The sequence below is a fragment of the Bufo gargarizans genome, chromosome 1 (assembly GCF_014858855.1).
Source record: "Bufo gargarizans isolate SCDJY-AF-19 chromosome 1, ASM1485885v1, whole genome shotgun sequence".
NCBI classification, from domain to species: Eukaryota; Metazoa; Chordata; class Amphibia; order Anura; family Bufonidae; genus Bufo; species Bufo gargarizans.
The window spans coordinates 644,312,785-644,329,206 of record NC_058080.1 but is presented as its reverse complement, the minus strand read 5'-3'; positions in this window follow the sequence as shown (position 1 = coordinate 644,329,206).

Sequence of the window (16,422 nt, the reverse complement as noted above, 5' to 3'; positions counted from 1 at the left end):
GCAGGTTGTGCTCAGGTTGAGAACGCTTATGCCTCGCTTCAGGCTCTGATTGCACAGTGTGCAAACCACTCGTGTCTTGTCGTCAGCACATTGCCTGAAGAACTGCCACGCCAGGGAACTCCTTGGAGTTGACTTTGGTGTGCTCGGTCCCTTGCTGCGGTAGGCAGTAGCAGGCGTACTGTCTAGAGGACGGCCGCTCCACTTTTTCACCCTGCTCCCTCTTCTACTGTGCTGGTGGCTCCGTGCGACCACATAATCTTCCTCCGAACTACATAGGTCACTCACATGTGGGGTCGAGGACCTCATCGTCCTCCACATCATCTTCCACATCATCTTCCACCCAGTCTTCACCCCTGCCTTCCTTGTCGGTCTGCACACTTTCGAAAGCCCCAGCAATTGACACCTGTGTTTCGTCATCATCCGAGATGTGCTGTGATGGTCCTCCTATGTATTCCTCTTGAAAGATAAGTGGTTGGGCATCGGTGCACTCAATCTCTTCCACTTCTGGGGCAGGGCTAGGTGGATGGCCCTGGGAAGCCCTGCTAACAGAGTCATCAAAAAGCAGAAGAGACTGCTGCATAACTTGGGGCTCAGACTGCTTGGCTGATTTGCAAGGGGGTGAGGTGAAAGACTGATGGACATGGGCTGCAGGTGCCAACTGTGGTCTCTCAGCAGGAACTGGATCCACTGTCAGCAACCCAATCTACTATCGCCTGTACTTGTTCAGGCCTTACCATTCGTAGAGCTGCATTTGGCCTGACCAAATTCCGCTGTAGGTTCTGTTGCCTACTCGCACCTGAGGAAGGGGAATCACTTGTGCGTGTAGCTGGCACAGATCGACCACGTCCTCTCCCTGCAACAGGAGCTCCACCAGCAGCACCATGATCTGGCCACGTCCCTTATTTGACTCTCTCCTCATATTTCTCGAATTTAGGATCTTGCCCTAAATGGGTGTTTAATTAATAGTAGAATAGAACGAAAGTATGAATAGGGTGTATCTCACACGGCCAGAACCAGACTCGGCCTCATTTTAAGATTTCTTTGCCCAAAATGGCTGTATTTCAAATGCCTGAATCAAACCCCTGTATGTATGTAAAGGGTGTGCAGTACACCAGTCCGGCAGGCTGAGCGATCGTGAGGTCACAGGGGAAAGTTAACAGACCGAGGGTTGATAGTGGTACTCACGATTTTTTATATACCTTGGGCAGGTGTACCGCAGTGATGGAGAGGCTGGCACATAGATCCTCTGGGGCACTCTCTGGGTATAGGGACCAGGCCTGGTGGTAGGTGATGTGCCCTGGGTGTTGTAGGTTTAGTGTGCCGGTGGCAAGATCCCTTATAGTTTGTGACGCCAGTGCCCGTAACGGTGGCACACCGATTTATTGTAGGAATAATTGAGGTACACACAGTTATAGCGAACCAGAACTTCTTTTTACTGAACAGTTCAACTATATACAGGTTTCAGTTAGTTCCATATGCAGGGTCTTGATAACAGGCAGGCTTCACATAAATGGCAGGCAAAGTCTTTGCAAGATACTCAGAGGGAAAATAAACACTCACAGATCAGGCTGTACTTTCTTCAGATCCTGTCTGGCTTTCTCCAAGCCCCGTATGCCCTAAAGCTGGCTTTATCCTTGGGTATGGAAACCTTCCTCTGGTATAAATCCTCTTGCTGTAAATATCCTTCTGCCCTTCAGCTTTCTACTTGGCTGGATAAAATTGCTCTGTACTTTACAAAATGCTAGATATCTTCAGGAGGCAACTTCTTCCCCTGGATTAACTTCTGAGCTTCACTTGCTCAGCACTTCAGGCTAGACTGCACTACTCAGCCTCCTGGACTAGACTGGACTGACTCTTTCCTGTCTGGGCCTAACTATATGTACTATGTGGTTCCCTAGCTTCCTCTACAGCTTGGGAGGAGAAACTGCACCCCTAACAGGCCTGGTACACAGGAGATAACATGACAATATACATTATAATGCAATACAAAATACCAATCTCCCACAGGAGGTGGGGGCAACATGACCCTTAGTAGTGCCCACCTTTACGTAGTGGGACACTACAGGTGTATCTCACACGACCTGAACCAGTGTAGGCCTGAATTAAAGATTTATTTGCCCAAAATGGCTGTATTTCAAATGCCTGCATCAAACCCGTGTATGTAAAGGGTGTATCTCACACGGCCTGAACCAGTGTAGGTCTGAATTAAAGATTTCTTTGCCCAAAATGGCTGTATTTCAAATGCCTGAATCAAACCCCTGTATGTAAAGGGTGTCTTTCACAGGGCCTGAACCACTGTAGGCCTGAATTAAAGATTTATTTACCCAAAATGGCTGTTTTTCAAATGCCTGAATCAAACTAATGTATGTAAAGGGTGTATCTCACATGACCTGAACCAGTGTAGGCCTGAATTAAAGATTTATTTTCCCAAAATGGCTGTATTTCAAATGCCTGAATCAAACCCCTGTATGTAAAGGGTGTATCTCACATGGCCTGAACCACTGTAGGCCTGAATTAAATATTGGTGCACCAAATGGCGGTATTTCAAATCTCTGAATCTAACCCAAATGTATTAAGGGTGTATCTCACAATGACATATGCAGCAAAGGCTGCCAAATAAACTTTTTTTGCCCAAACGGATGTTTGCTTAATAACTCAATATGGCAGCAGTATATAACCCAGGAATTTTAAACGTGCTTATGCTGCAAGGCCTGAAATATAGTGTATTTTGTAGTGTTTTATTAATGAAAGAATATACGCCCTGTATATACAGGGTGTATCTCACACGGCCTGACCTACTGTAGGCCTGAATTAACCCCTTAGGGATGCAGGGGGGGTTAATTCAGGCGCCGTGGGGGTTAATCGGAACAGGATGCCAGCTGAAATCATTCAGCCGGCATCCTGTCACAACGCAGGGGGGGGGGGGGGTCAATTCAGACTTGCGGTTTGCTGCGTTTCTGGTCCATTCGGGTCTCCGGTGACCCAATGAACTGGAAAAAGACTGCGATCGGTGGCGTGATTACACACCAACAATCACAGTCCGTGCATTTGAAGAGGCGGTGCTGGCCCTGGTGCTGGATGCTGCTGTCCAGGGTGCTGATTGGTGCAGGCGAGAGAGGCGCTCCTCTCTCCCTTCCTCTTCCTGTTCTGCACGAGCAGCCTGCAGCACCGTCTAACACCAGCTCCTGAGTCCTCCTAGTCGTAATCCATCACCCTCCTGCACCCATCACCCTCCGGCAAGCTTAGGGTCAGTGAGGGAGAGGCACCGTTAGGCAGGGATAGAAGGGAAAAGTTAGGAAAAAAAAAAAAAGCACTTTTATTCTAAACTTTCTTTGTTTCAGCTTTCAGACCCCAGACCCCCCCCGCATAAAAAACCAGCCTCCAGGGCATACTAACTGGTCAGGTGTGCATGACTGCTTGGAGAGCGCCACACCTCCAATATATACTACAAAGAAAAAATATGGGGGATTCAGCCCGCACAACCCTATGCAGGTGCAGATTGCTATGGAGAAATACAGATACAAACACAAAAACACAAATGCAATCGCACTCTGCAACCAGCACTCTGCCCTGCCTTTATGCTGGATGTTGAATAAGGCATTGGTGTACATTTTGGCCAAAGCGTAATAAGCCACTCACCACGTCAAGGTCGCCTTCATGAGTGGTCCCTAACACTAGTTCCTACCTGTTATGGGCCATGACAGCCACACAAAGTCCAGGGAGTGTAGGTACAGCATGCACGCCAAGCACACTCTGCTTTTAACCCTGTCCGGTGCCATTACAGCTTTCATTGGATCCAGGGATGCAAGTACCAACATGCATGCTGAGCCCACTATATACTTCTCCTGGAGCCAAATGGCTACTGGTAGGTGCTATATAAGCAGGCTCAGTTTTAGGGCTCATGCACACGGCAGTATTGCTTTTTCAGTGTTTTGCAGTCCGTTTTTAACGGATCCGTTGTTCCGTTTTTTGTTTCTGTTGTGTTTCCGTTTCCGTTCCGTTTTTCCATATGCCATATACAGTATATAGTAATTACATGGAAAAAATTGGGCTGGGCATAACATTTTCAATAGATGGTTCAGCAAAAACGGAACAGATACGGAAGACATACGGATGCATTTCCGTATGTGTTCAGTTTTTTTTGCTGACCCATTGACTTGAATGGAGCCAAGCACCGTGATTTGCGGACAAGAATAGGACATGTTCTATCTTTTCACGGCACGGAAATACTGAAATACTGAAACGGAATGCACACAGAGACACTTCAGTATTTTTTGCTGAACCATTAAAATGAATGGTTCAGTATATGTTCCGTATACTGAACAAAAAAAACGGCAGTATACTGAACGCAAAATACTGTCGTGTGCATGAGCCCTTATACTGACTTTAAAACCAGCCTCCAGGGCATACTAACTGGTCAGGTGTGCATGACTGCTTGGAGATCGCCACGCCTCCAATATATACAGATATATATATGGGGGATTCAGCCCGCACAACCCTATGCAGGTGCAGATTGCTCTGGAGAAATACAGATACAAACGCAAAAACACAAATGCAATCGCACTCTGCAACCAGCACTTTGCCCTGCCTTTATGCTGGATGTTGAATAAGGCATTGGTGTACATTTTTGCCAAAGCGTAATAAGACACTCACCACGTCAAGGTCGCCTTCATGAGTGGTCCCTAACACTAGTTCCTACCTGTTATGGGCCATGACAGCCACACAAAGTCCAGGGAGTGTAGGTACAGCATGCACGCCAAGCACACACTGCTTTTAACCCCGTCCGGTGCCATTACAGCTTTCATCGGATCCAGGGATGCAAGTACCAACATGCATGCTGAGCCCACTATATACTTCTCCTGGAGCCAAATGGCTACTGGTAGGTGCTATATGAGCAGACTCAGTTTTATACTGACTTTAAAACCAGCCTCCAGGTTTTAAAGCCAACCCCCTCGGATGAACAGTGTTAAAAAAAAAAAAACGTGTAAAAAAAGCCATTTTTTGGTCACCTAACATCAGAAAAAGTGTAATAGCGAGCGATCAAAATGTCATATGCACCCCCAATTAGTCCCTATAAAACCGCCATCTCATCCCACAAAAAATTCGCCCCTACATTAGATAGTCGCCCAACAAAAAAAAAAAAAAAAAAATGTAGCTCCCAGGCTATGGAGATACTAAAATATTTTTTGGGGTTCCTAAAATGATAATATAGTGTAAAATCCAAATCAATTTTAAAATGTAGACATATTAGGTATTGCCGCGTTCGTAAGAATCTGCCCTGTAAAAATAACATTTGACCAAACCCCACGTTAAAAATATAAAATAAAAAACCATTTTTGGGCAAAATTTCCATTTTAATCCTTTTTCCGGTAATAAAGCAAGGGTTTACAGCCAAACAAAACTAAATATTTATTGCCTTGATTCTGTAGTTTGCAGAAACATCCCATATGTGGTCGTAAATGGCTCTATAGCCACACGGCAGGGCATAGAACGAAGGGAACTCCATATGATTTCTGGAAGGCAGATTTTGATGGACTGTTTTATTGACACCATGTCCCATTAGAAGCCCCCCCTGATGTAGCCTAGACTAGAAACTCCAAAAAAGTGACCCCATCTAAGAAACTACACCCCTCAAGGTATTCAAAAGTTACTTTACAAACTTTGTTAACCCTTTAGGTTTTCCACAAAACTAAATTGTGAATGCAGAAACAATTTTAGAATTTAAATTTTTTGTTACCTTGCCTCAAAAAAGTGTAATATAGAGCAACCAAAAATCATATTTACCCCTAAAATAGTCCCATAACAACAACCACCTTATTCCGTAGTTTCCTAGATGGGGTCACTTTTATGGAGTTTCTACTCTAGGGGTGCATCAGGGGGCTTGAAAGGGTACATGGTGTAAATAAACCAGTCCAGCAAAATCTGCCTTCCAAAAACCATATGGCGTTCCCCTTCTTCTATGTCCTGCCGTTTAGCCAAATAGTAGTTTACGACCACATATGGGGTGTTTCTGCAAACTACAGAAGCAGGGCAAACAGAAACAGAAAATTTGAAATTTGCTAATTTTTCAAAATTTTTGGTAAATATGGTATTTTTTATGCAAAAAAATGTACTTTTTTGACCCAATTTTAGCAGTGTCATGAAGTACAATATGTGACAAAAAACCAATCTCAGAACGGCCTGGGTAAGATCTGGTCAGATTTGCCAAAAATGGCCAAGTCCTTAAGGTAAAATAGGGCTGAGTCCTTAAGGCTGGGTTCAGACCTGAGCGTACTTGAACGTACGCTCTGTATGCGCGATTGTACGGGCGTTTGCAATCGCGCATACAGAGACAAGCGAACGCCGATGGTCGCGCGTTCCCGCTGAAGTCTACGTAAGGGAACGCGCGACAAGACACCCCAAAGAAGCTCCTGTACTTCTTGGGGCGTTGGGCGTTTTACAGCGCGATCGTACACGCTGTAAAACGCTCAGGTGAGAACCATTCCCATAGGGAATCATTGGTTCTTGCCTGTCGAGCGTTTTACAGCGCGTAGGAACGCGCTGTAAAACGCTCAGGTCTGAACCCAGCCTTAGGGGTTAAAGATTTCTTTGCACAAAATGGCTGTATTTTAAATGCCTGAATCAAACCCCTGTATGTAAAGGGTGTATCTCACACGGCCTGAACCAGTGTAGGCCTGAATTAAATATTGGTGCACCAAATGGCGGTATTTCAAATCTCTGAATCTAACCCAAATGTATTAAGGGTGTATCTCACTATGTCATCTGCATCAAAGGCTGCCAACTATTTTTTTTTTGCCCAAACGAGTGTTTGTTTAACAACTAAATTTGACAGCAGTATATAAGCCTGTAATTTCACACGTGCTGATGCTGCAAGGCCTGAAAATATTGTTTTTTGGCAAAAAAGTGTGTTTTTAAAACCCCAGAAACTGATGGGTGTATTTCTAGCTTAAATTGCACACTGACTAATCCAGATGTTGTATATTGCCATAAAAGTGTTTTTTTTTCGTAACAGAATATGAAAGCTGTATATATTAAACTTGAATTTAACACTTGCAGATCAGGAAAATAGTGATTTTTGGCAAAAAAGTGTGTTTTTAAAAGCCCAGAAAATGATGGGTGTATTTCTAGCTTAAATTGCACACTGACTAATCGAGATGTTGTATAATACCCAAAAAGTGTTTTTTTGGTAACAGAATATCAAAGCTGTATGTATTAAACTTGAATTTAACACTTGTGGATCAGGAAAATAGTGATTTTTGGCAAAAAAGTGTGTTTTTAAAAGCCCAGAAAATGATGGGTGTATTTCTAGCTTAAATTGCACACTGACTAATCGAGATGTTGTATAATACCCAAAAAGTGTTTTTTTGGTAACAGAATATCAAAGCTGTATGTATTAAACTTGAATTTAACACTTGCGGATCAGGAAAATAGTGATTTTTGGCAAAAAAGGGTGTTTTTAAAACCCCAGAAAAAGATGGGTATATTTCTAGCTTAATTTGCACACTGACTAATCCAGATGTTGTATATTGCCCAAAAAGTGGGGGGGGGGGGGGGGGGCGGGGGGGGGGGTTGTAACAGAATATAAAAGCTGTATACAGGTCCTTCTAAAAAAAAAAAATAGCATATTGTGATAAAGTTCATTATTTTCTGTAATGTACTGATAAACATTAGACTTTCATATATTTTAGATTCATTACACACCAACTGAAGTAGGTCAAGCCTTTTATTGTTTTAATATTGATGATTTTGGCATACAGCTCATGAAAACCCAAAATTCCTATCTAAAAAAATTAGCATATCATGAAAAGGTTCTCTAAACAAGCTATTAACCTAATCATCTGGATCAACTAATTAACTGTAAACACCTGCAAAAGATTCCTGAGGCTTTTAAAAACTCCCAGCCTGGTTCATTACTCAAAACCGCAATCATGGGTAAGACTGCCGACCTGACTGCTGTCCAGAAGGCCATCATTGACACCCTCAAGCAAGAGGGTAAGACACAGAAAGAAATTTCTGAACGAATAGGTTGTTCCCAGAGTGCTGTATCAAGGCACCTCAGTTGGAAGTCTGTGGGAAGGAAAAAGTGTGGCAGGAAACACTGCACAACGAGAAGAGGTGACCGGACCCTGAGGAAGATTGTGGAGAAGGACCGATTCCAGACCTTGGGGGACCTGCGGAAGCAGTGGACTGAGTCTGGAGTAGAAACATCCAGAGCCACCGTGTACAGGCGTGTGCAGGAAATGGGCTACAGGTGCCGCATTCCCCAGGTCAAGCCACTTTTGAACCAGAAACAGCGGCAGAAGCGCCTGACCTGGGCTACAGAGAAGCAGCACTGGACTGTTGCATGTCATTCGGAAATCAAGATGCCAGAGTCTGGAGGAAGACTGGGGAGAGGGAAATGCCAAAATGCCTGAAGTCCAGTGTCAAGTACCCACAGTCAGTGATGGTCTGGGGTGCCATGTCAGCTGCTGGTGTTGGTCCACTGTGTTTTATCAAGGGCAGGGTCAATGCAGCTAGCTATCAGGAGATTTTGGAGCACTTCATGCTTCCATTTGCTGAAAAGCTTTATGGAGATGAAGATTTCATTTTTCAGCACGACCTGGCACCTGCTCACAGTGCCAAAACCACTGGTAAATGGTTTACTGACCATGGTATTACTGTGCTCAATTGGCCTGCCAACTCTCCTGACCTGAACCCCATAGAGAATCTGTGGGATATTGGGAAGAGAAAGTTGAGAGACGCAAGACCCAACACTCTGGATGAGCTTATGGCCGCTATCGAAGCATCCTGGGCCTCCATAACACCTCAGCAGTGCCACAGGCTGATTGCCTCCATGCCACGCCGCATTGAAGCAGTCATTTCTGCAAAAGGATTCCCGACCAAGTATTGAGTGCATAACTGAACATAATTATTTGAAGGTTGACTTTTTTTGTATTAAAAACACTATTCTTTTATTGGTCGGATGAAATATGCTAATTTTTTTAGATAGGAATTTTGGGTTTTCATGAGCTGTATGCCAAAATCATCAATATTAAAACAATAAAAGGCTTGAACTACTTCAGTTGGTGTGTAATGAATCTAAAATATATGAAAGTCTAATGTTTATCAGTACATTACAGAAAATAATGAACTTTATCACAATATGCACATTTTTTGACAAGGACCTGTATATTAAACTTGAATTCAACACTTGCAGATCAGGAAAATAGTGGTTTTTGGCAAAAAAAAAGGGTATTTTTAAAACCCCAGAAAATGATGGGTGTATTTCTAGCTTAAATTGCACACTGACTAATCCAGATGTTGTATATTGCCAAAAAAAATTGATTTTCAATGTCCCAAAAGCTCAGATGCAGTGCTGGTGCACTGAGCTTGCATAAAATAGCCGCCGCCCACCTAACTGATCTTATTAAAGTTATTTTTTTTCGGTTACTGGGCTCAGGGCAGGATAATTTTTTTTAGCCCTGCACCCACAAAACACAATGTATGTAGATCGCTGAGTTATATTCTGATTTTGAGCAAAGAGTCTCTCCTATTCTCTCCCTGAAATCACCAGCAGCATCCTCTCCCTACACTAAGCACAGCAGAGTGACGTGCAGCGCTACGTGACTCCAGCTTATATAGAGGCTGGGTCACATGCTACACTGGCTAAACACAGCCATGCCCTTAGTAGGCATGGTTGTGATGGCTTCTAAGGTCAGACAGTTAACCGCTTGTTGATTGGCTGCTCTGCAGCCTTTCAAAAAGCACCAAGAAAGCACCGAACACCAAACCCGAACCTGAACTGTCACTGAAATGTTCAGGTTCGGGTCCGGGGTCCAAAAATCCTAAAGTTCGGTACGAACCCGAACTTTACAGTGTGGGTTCGCTCAACCCTACTCACTAACTCTCCGAAACTAAAAATTCTGAAAAACACCAGCGAAAACGCTGCCTTAAACAATCCAACCTTCCATGACGACCGAAAAATCAGGCCTAATAATAACTAAAAAGAGATTGGCCTTCTCTGATCCTTCACCCCTTTGCCCCTACGCCAACCTTTTAAAACTTGCCTGACCAAAAATGTTTTTGTATTGTCCGGAAAACTACACAACTTAAATCCAAATGCCAAACCCGCCACGCACATGTTCAACTGACATACCGACCACCCCTCCTCCCTGAGGTGACCCAACAGCAGCAATAAAGCCATCTCCCAATCCAGTTGCACACACCACCGTTCCCAAGACTCCCAAGCCTTACCATACGCCGACCATGTGCTAGGACTCAAAGACTCCCGCAACAGCCCCATTACCGTTCCTCCAAGATTCCCTATAGCCAATCTGGAAACACTAGACCCACGTCCTCTGATTCTGGAGCCAGTTGACGGAAACGATCCCTAACCATCTGGGAAGAAGAGGCCGTCAAACTGTTGATCGCCTGCACTACCCCCAAATTGTTGCAGTGGAAGCGCACTTTCTTAAATTTGCAACTTGCCCCGATATTACAATTTCCATGTTAAATAGGAAACACAAACCTCTCACCGACACCAACTCAAAATTTCCTTGCCCTGACCCTCCGATCTCCGGCCGAAAGGGCTGCCCAAACCTCGGTGCCGTGACTCTTAGCAAGACCACACCGCCTTTCTCTGTCTAAATTGTTAGTCGTACCGGAGCCAACCTACACCGCCATACACCCAATACGCTTCACCTATTGCGTCCAAATAGCAAAAACAACTTTCCAGTGTCTTCTCCCCAATGACACTTGCTAGAATTGTGAACGCTTGCAGCTAATTAGAAAAAGTACGCGGAATCAATAGATACCGGCACTTTCCTTTTTTCCATCATCTTTTTTCCCCCTATCCAAATTCAATCTCTCTAAGGGAAGCAAGGAAAAAATTTCTACATACTCCCCTCTCCAAATTCACTCCCTAACCTCCTGCTTCAAATGAGCCCCCAATGGACCTTCAAAACACACATATACCGTGCCCTTTGCCCCATCGTCTACCCGACCTGCGTCTCCACCGCCATCGACACCCCTGCACTACTAACTTGCCCAAGCTGGTAGCGGCGACCCTCCACTAGCCCCTGGTCCTATTCCTGATGAACTTGCCTCCGAGAGTGGGAGAGGTAACTCCCCGCTCTGCTCTGTGTCCCGCAGCATATCTGGATTCCTCCCATGGCTGAAGCGGCTAACCACTGCCTGCCATACCGCTCCCCACCGTGGAGGGTCCCTGGAGGGGCTCCTAAGCTGGTGCCAGACCCAGGGAGTAACTTCAGGGCTCAAGCGTGCCGGCGGTTGAACCCGCTGCGGCCGTCTAACCTGTACTTCAGGGACCTCATCAACACTGGAGGCTCCACATGCTCCCTGAGCCAACATGGCCCCCGCGCCTCTGCCTCCTTCCGGAACCTGTCTAGCAACTCCTCCACAGACATGGTGAGTTACCGGAGTTCTCCTTGCTGATTCTTTAAAATGGCGCCACTTCACTCCCCCTACCCCCCTTTTAAAGCCTTATAACCCATCCCCTGTTAACTTAGCTACCCCCTCCCCTTCACTACCTTCTGGCCCAATGAACCCTCTAACTACCTCCCCTCACTGACCAAAACATTGTCATGATGGGCTCCCCTTATGCTTTGCCTTAGTCCGGCCACACTGGGGATGTGGCGCAGCTAATGTCGCTGTATGAAGTGGCCTAACTATTGGATGTGGTAAAAATAGATATTGCTGCTACACACAACAGTCCTTAAATGGACTTTTGAGTCTGTAAAGTTTTAGATATTTAGCGCAGTTTGCACTAAAAATAGATATTGCTGCTGCCATACACAACAATAGTCCTTAAAAGGACTTTTTGGTCCGTTAAGATTTATCAATTTAGCGCAGGTTGTGCTAAAATATATATATTACTGCTGCCACACACAACAATAGTCCTTAAAAGGACTTTTGGGTCTCTGAAAGGTTTTTCTAATAAATATATTCGTATATAACTCACTACACTGTCTGTCCCTTCCTCAGCACAGCTCTCCCTGACTAAGACTGAGCCAAACACACGTCATCGGGTGCTATATAGCACCCGATGACGTGTTTCAGCCAGCCAATCACAGTAATGCCAGTAACCAACATGGCTATGGCATTATAGTGAGGACAGTATTTACCTGCATGTTTACTAGATGCATAGCAGCCAAGAAACATGCGGGGAGGAGACTCGAGCATTGCGAATACCGCCATGTGCCGAGCATCGAGATGCTCGTGCCAAACTGGTGTTCAGCCGAGCATGCTCGATCAACACTAATAAAAAGGGCAACAATGAGTTAAATGTTTATATACTATTCGGATAAATAAAGTTTGTTTTTCTTGTGTACAACAAAATGAACAAAACTTTTCAAAGAACCAGTAAAAATGTAAAAAAAAGTGTTTTTACTTGTTGAAATCCAGGTCTCTTATAATGCCTTTGGCACCAATTTCTAGATAAACAAGACAAGTCACTGCTCCTGTCTTAACCCTGGTTCAATGCAAACAGAATTTGCTGCAAGCTTTTCAAAGCTCTAAAAAGTGTTAGACACTGCTGGGAAAAATTGGTAGATAACCCCAATGGTAAAACGCTCATATTTTACTTTAAACTTTGTGAACATCCCAGTGGATAATCAATTAAATGGGTTGAAACAAATGTACAGTTGATGCAGCAACACAAAACATAATTTTGTGTTACACTCAAGAATACATTATCATAATGTAACAATCATTTCACAATTTTTTTTTATTGTAAAAACCATTATAGCAACTCAATAACTCACTTTCAGACCCACCAAGAAATGTTACACTCTTGTCTATTGTGATACGGTGTGTTGAAGCACTCAGCAGAGGTGTGCCAAGATGTTCTTTCAGTTCTTCTGACCAGACCGGCATGTCTGTCAGCTTCTCACTGGCAACCTCATACTACCCAGCACTCAGGGCACATGCAGTATAAAGGGGTAGAGTTCCATCCAGTAAAAAAGACAAGTATTTCAATGACACAATTACTAAATAAAAAGCCATAATAAATAGTTACAATAAAAAGTTGCATGTGAAAAAAGTTACATAATTAAATAGCTATATAGTTAGCAGAGTTGAAAAAAGACACAAGTCAATCAAGTTAAACCAAGGAATGAGTGGGTTTGGCAATTAAAGGAAGGGGATTGAGAACCAGACTTCTACATATTTTCATAAGCATTGATGTTAATTCGTTCTAGGAAATCATCTAAGCCTTTGTTAAAACTGCCCACTCTTCCTGCCATTAGCATGTCCTAAGGTAAACTATTCCACAAATTCATAGTTCTTATGGTTAAGAAGTTTTTGTCACATCTGGAGACTGAACATTTGCTTATACAGAAGGAGGCAGTGTGACCGTCTTTTGTGGGGATTTTCTTGGAACAGCTTTTCACCAAATTGTTGTGGTCCATTTATATATTTTTATAAGTTAATCATGTCCCCCTTAGATGGCTCATCTTCAGACTGAATACATGTAATTCTTTTAATCTTGCCTCATAACTGAAACCCTCCATGCCCTTATCATCAGTTCAGTCACTCTTTATTTGTACTTTTTCAAGCTCCAGGACATCATTTCTATAAAGTGAACTGTATATTGCAGATAAGGCCGCACCAAAACTTTGTAAAGTAGTAATATTACATCCCTTTCCCGCTAGGCCATGACTCGTTTAATACATTACAATATCCTGCTTGCCTTAGAAGCAGCTGATTGACATTGCATGCTGTTAAACAGTCTATGATCTAAAAGTACACCCAGATTGTTTAAGGGATTTTCGCAGTGTCACTTCCCTTAGGACAATCTTCAAAATTTCAATCTTGAATCTTCAGTATTCAACCATACAAAACATAGGCAAACAGAAAAGGGCCTTTCCAAATCAGGTCCCTTCAACTTGCAAGACATTTCTCGAGTCTCCATTTCCCTTCTCATGTGCCGATGAGACACAAAATAGTCTCTTTGCATAAATTCAAAACAGATCCATAAATATTCGATTGGGAAGTCCACTTTGAAAGTTTACCTCTTCTAACACTCTCTTTTACAACTAAAGAAAAAACATACAGTGGAAACAGTCATAATTAATAGAATAACATATTGTCCCTAAAAGTGGTAAAGTGCTCATCCAGCCAGTGTGAAAAAACTCATAATAATAAATTATCAAGCCACACAGATAAAGCATATCAAAATCTGTATTTAATCAGTAATGTTAAAATTCACAGGACACGGAATTAAAATTGAGACCGCTGGGAAAACACACCAAGTGATAACATTATAATTGAATAATATAGGTAAGCAGAAGAATCTGAGAAATTGGGTCCCTAAATAAGTAAATAAAAGGGCCAGTGTAACCCAAATACACTAATGGCAAATGCGGCTGTGACCAATGTCTAAAAAGAAAGAGCTCATAGACAGTGCACCAGGATAACCCTAAATTTGAAGGATCCGTTGCTAAGTTTGCAATAATGCAAGAATTACAAGTGTATAGGTCTACCCATTATACATATAGTCAGAGAAAGCAACGAAAGTCTATACAGCTGAAACCACATAAAAATACAGTGATGGAAATTAAAAAAAACTGATTGCATAAAGGTCAAATTTGTGTTTTGCACAAATTAATGAGCAGGGGACTGTACAAAATGAAAATTGCCAGCTTTACATAGATAAGCCATTTCACCAATATGCTATGTTCAGCTGGTGCCATCTAAAACAAGCCACAGTGGGTACTACTGGGTACTGAAATGATATAAATGTGGGTGTAAACAGTGTTTCGATACACTGTAAGGTTCAGAAGGGAAAAAACACCTTTTGGCTTTTGCTGTGCAGATTTTGATGGATTGGTGCAGGTGCATGTTGTTTTTGACCATTTTTTCTGAAAATTATATGTTTTTTATTTTTCTCAGCACAGCTATGAGAGCACTTATTTTTTGGGATGAGTTATCACTACCACTGTTACTCTTTTGGGGTACATATGACTGATCACTTTTTATTTAGCTTTTTGGGAAGCAGGATAGAGAAAAAAAACATGATTTTGCATCACTATTTTTGGAAAACCATATTTTTTTATTATTCTGCCAATAATTCTCTTGGGCACCCGTAGAAGGCAGGTCCCGATGCCGTGCAAGGCATTGGGCAGCCTCTGCATGGCATCGGGCTGCCTTCTCACCCATCGGGTCGCCTGCAGCAAACCCCTTCTATGTTGTGGTCAATGCTGACCGCGGCAAAGAAGGCGTTAATGCGCCAGCATCAGTATATCAGGAATAGCCGGTCCCCTACAGCTGATTGGGTGGGTGCAGATCCTGCACCCGCCTGATCAGCGGCGGGCCATCATAGCACGGCACTGGGCGGCAAGTCATGTCCCGCTGCGCCATACTATTAAGGTCGGGAAGGGGTTAAGAGACAGAAAAATACTCTAAAAATCGAAGATAGAATTTTTTAAAAAAAAGGAAATATATACACAAAATATATACTTACAGTTTGCACCCTAATAATTCAAAAGGGGTGGGGGTTATAAGGAGTCCTCCTATAGAGATATGGGCGCCATCAGTGATTTAAATAAAGCAGCTAAAATTTTGCTGCTCATTGAGAACATTAGGATGAACTGTCTTTAAATAAAAAATATCCACTTTGCCTCACATCGTAGCACCTTTTTTTATCACAGTTCCCCCTTCTCGCAGTTTGTTTAACCATTTCAATGCCCATGAAGCCGAGACCTTCCACTCTACACTCATGGTCATTTCTTATGTGGCACGTGATGGATGTGTCCCTTTTGTGTAATACATGCCCAATGTGTTCTCCAATTCTCCTCCTGAATTGTCTTGTGGCTTTACCAATATATTCTTTTCTGCAAGTACATCTTGATTTACAGTTGATCATATCTCTGATTACATACTCTTTATTAGTGATGTTACTCCTAAATGTCTTCCCACTGCGAATGAATTTACAAGCAATGCATCTGCTATATTTATAACAGCCAGAGATCAGTTCCACAGCACGCAGCGAGGAGACAGGGATACAACTGGGTGAGTTAACCTGCAGCATTTAAAAAGGAGCTTGGACGCAGTACAGTGCACCACCTCCTTAACCTGCGGTGAGATAGGGCTTGAAGGGGACTCTTCCCCACCGATCTTCGGGTCATCCATGTGCCCGTTTTGAGATAGGGGACCTAAGACCATTGTCCTCTATGCACCCCTTTTTAAGATAGGTGACTGGAGCTTATAAAACAAGCATCTACTGCTCCATCTTGACAGTAAGCCTATCATTTGCTCATGATTTTTTTAGCAGTATTTTATTAGTAGTCATTCATAGCTGAAAACAAGGGAGACATAAACCTTCTACTGCACTGAGCCAGATCATATACTTTTTGTTCTTATTGTTTTATATTTTATAAGTTTTGTTTTTCTTCACTCATAAAATCCCCTGATGAGTCTGTTTTA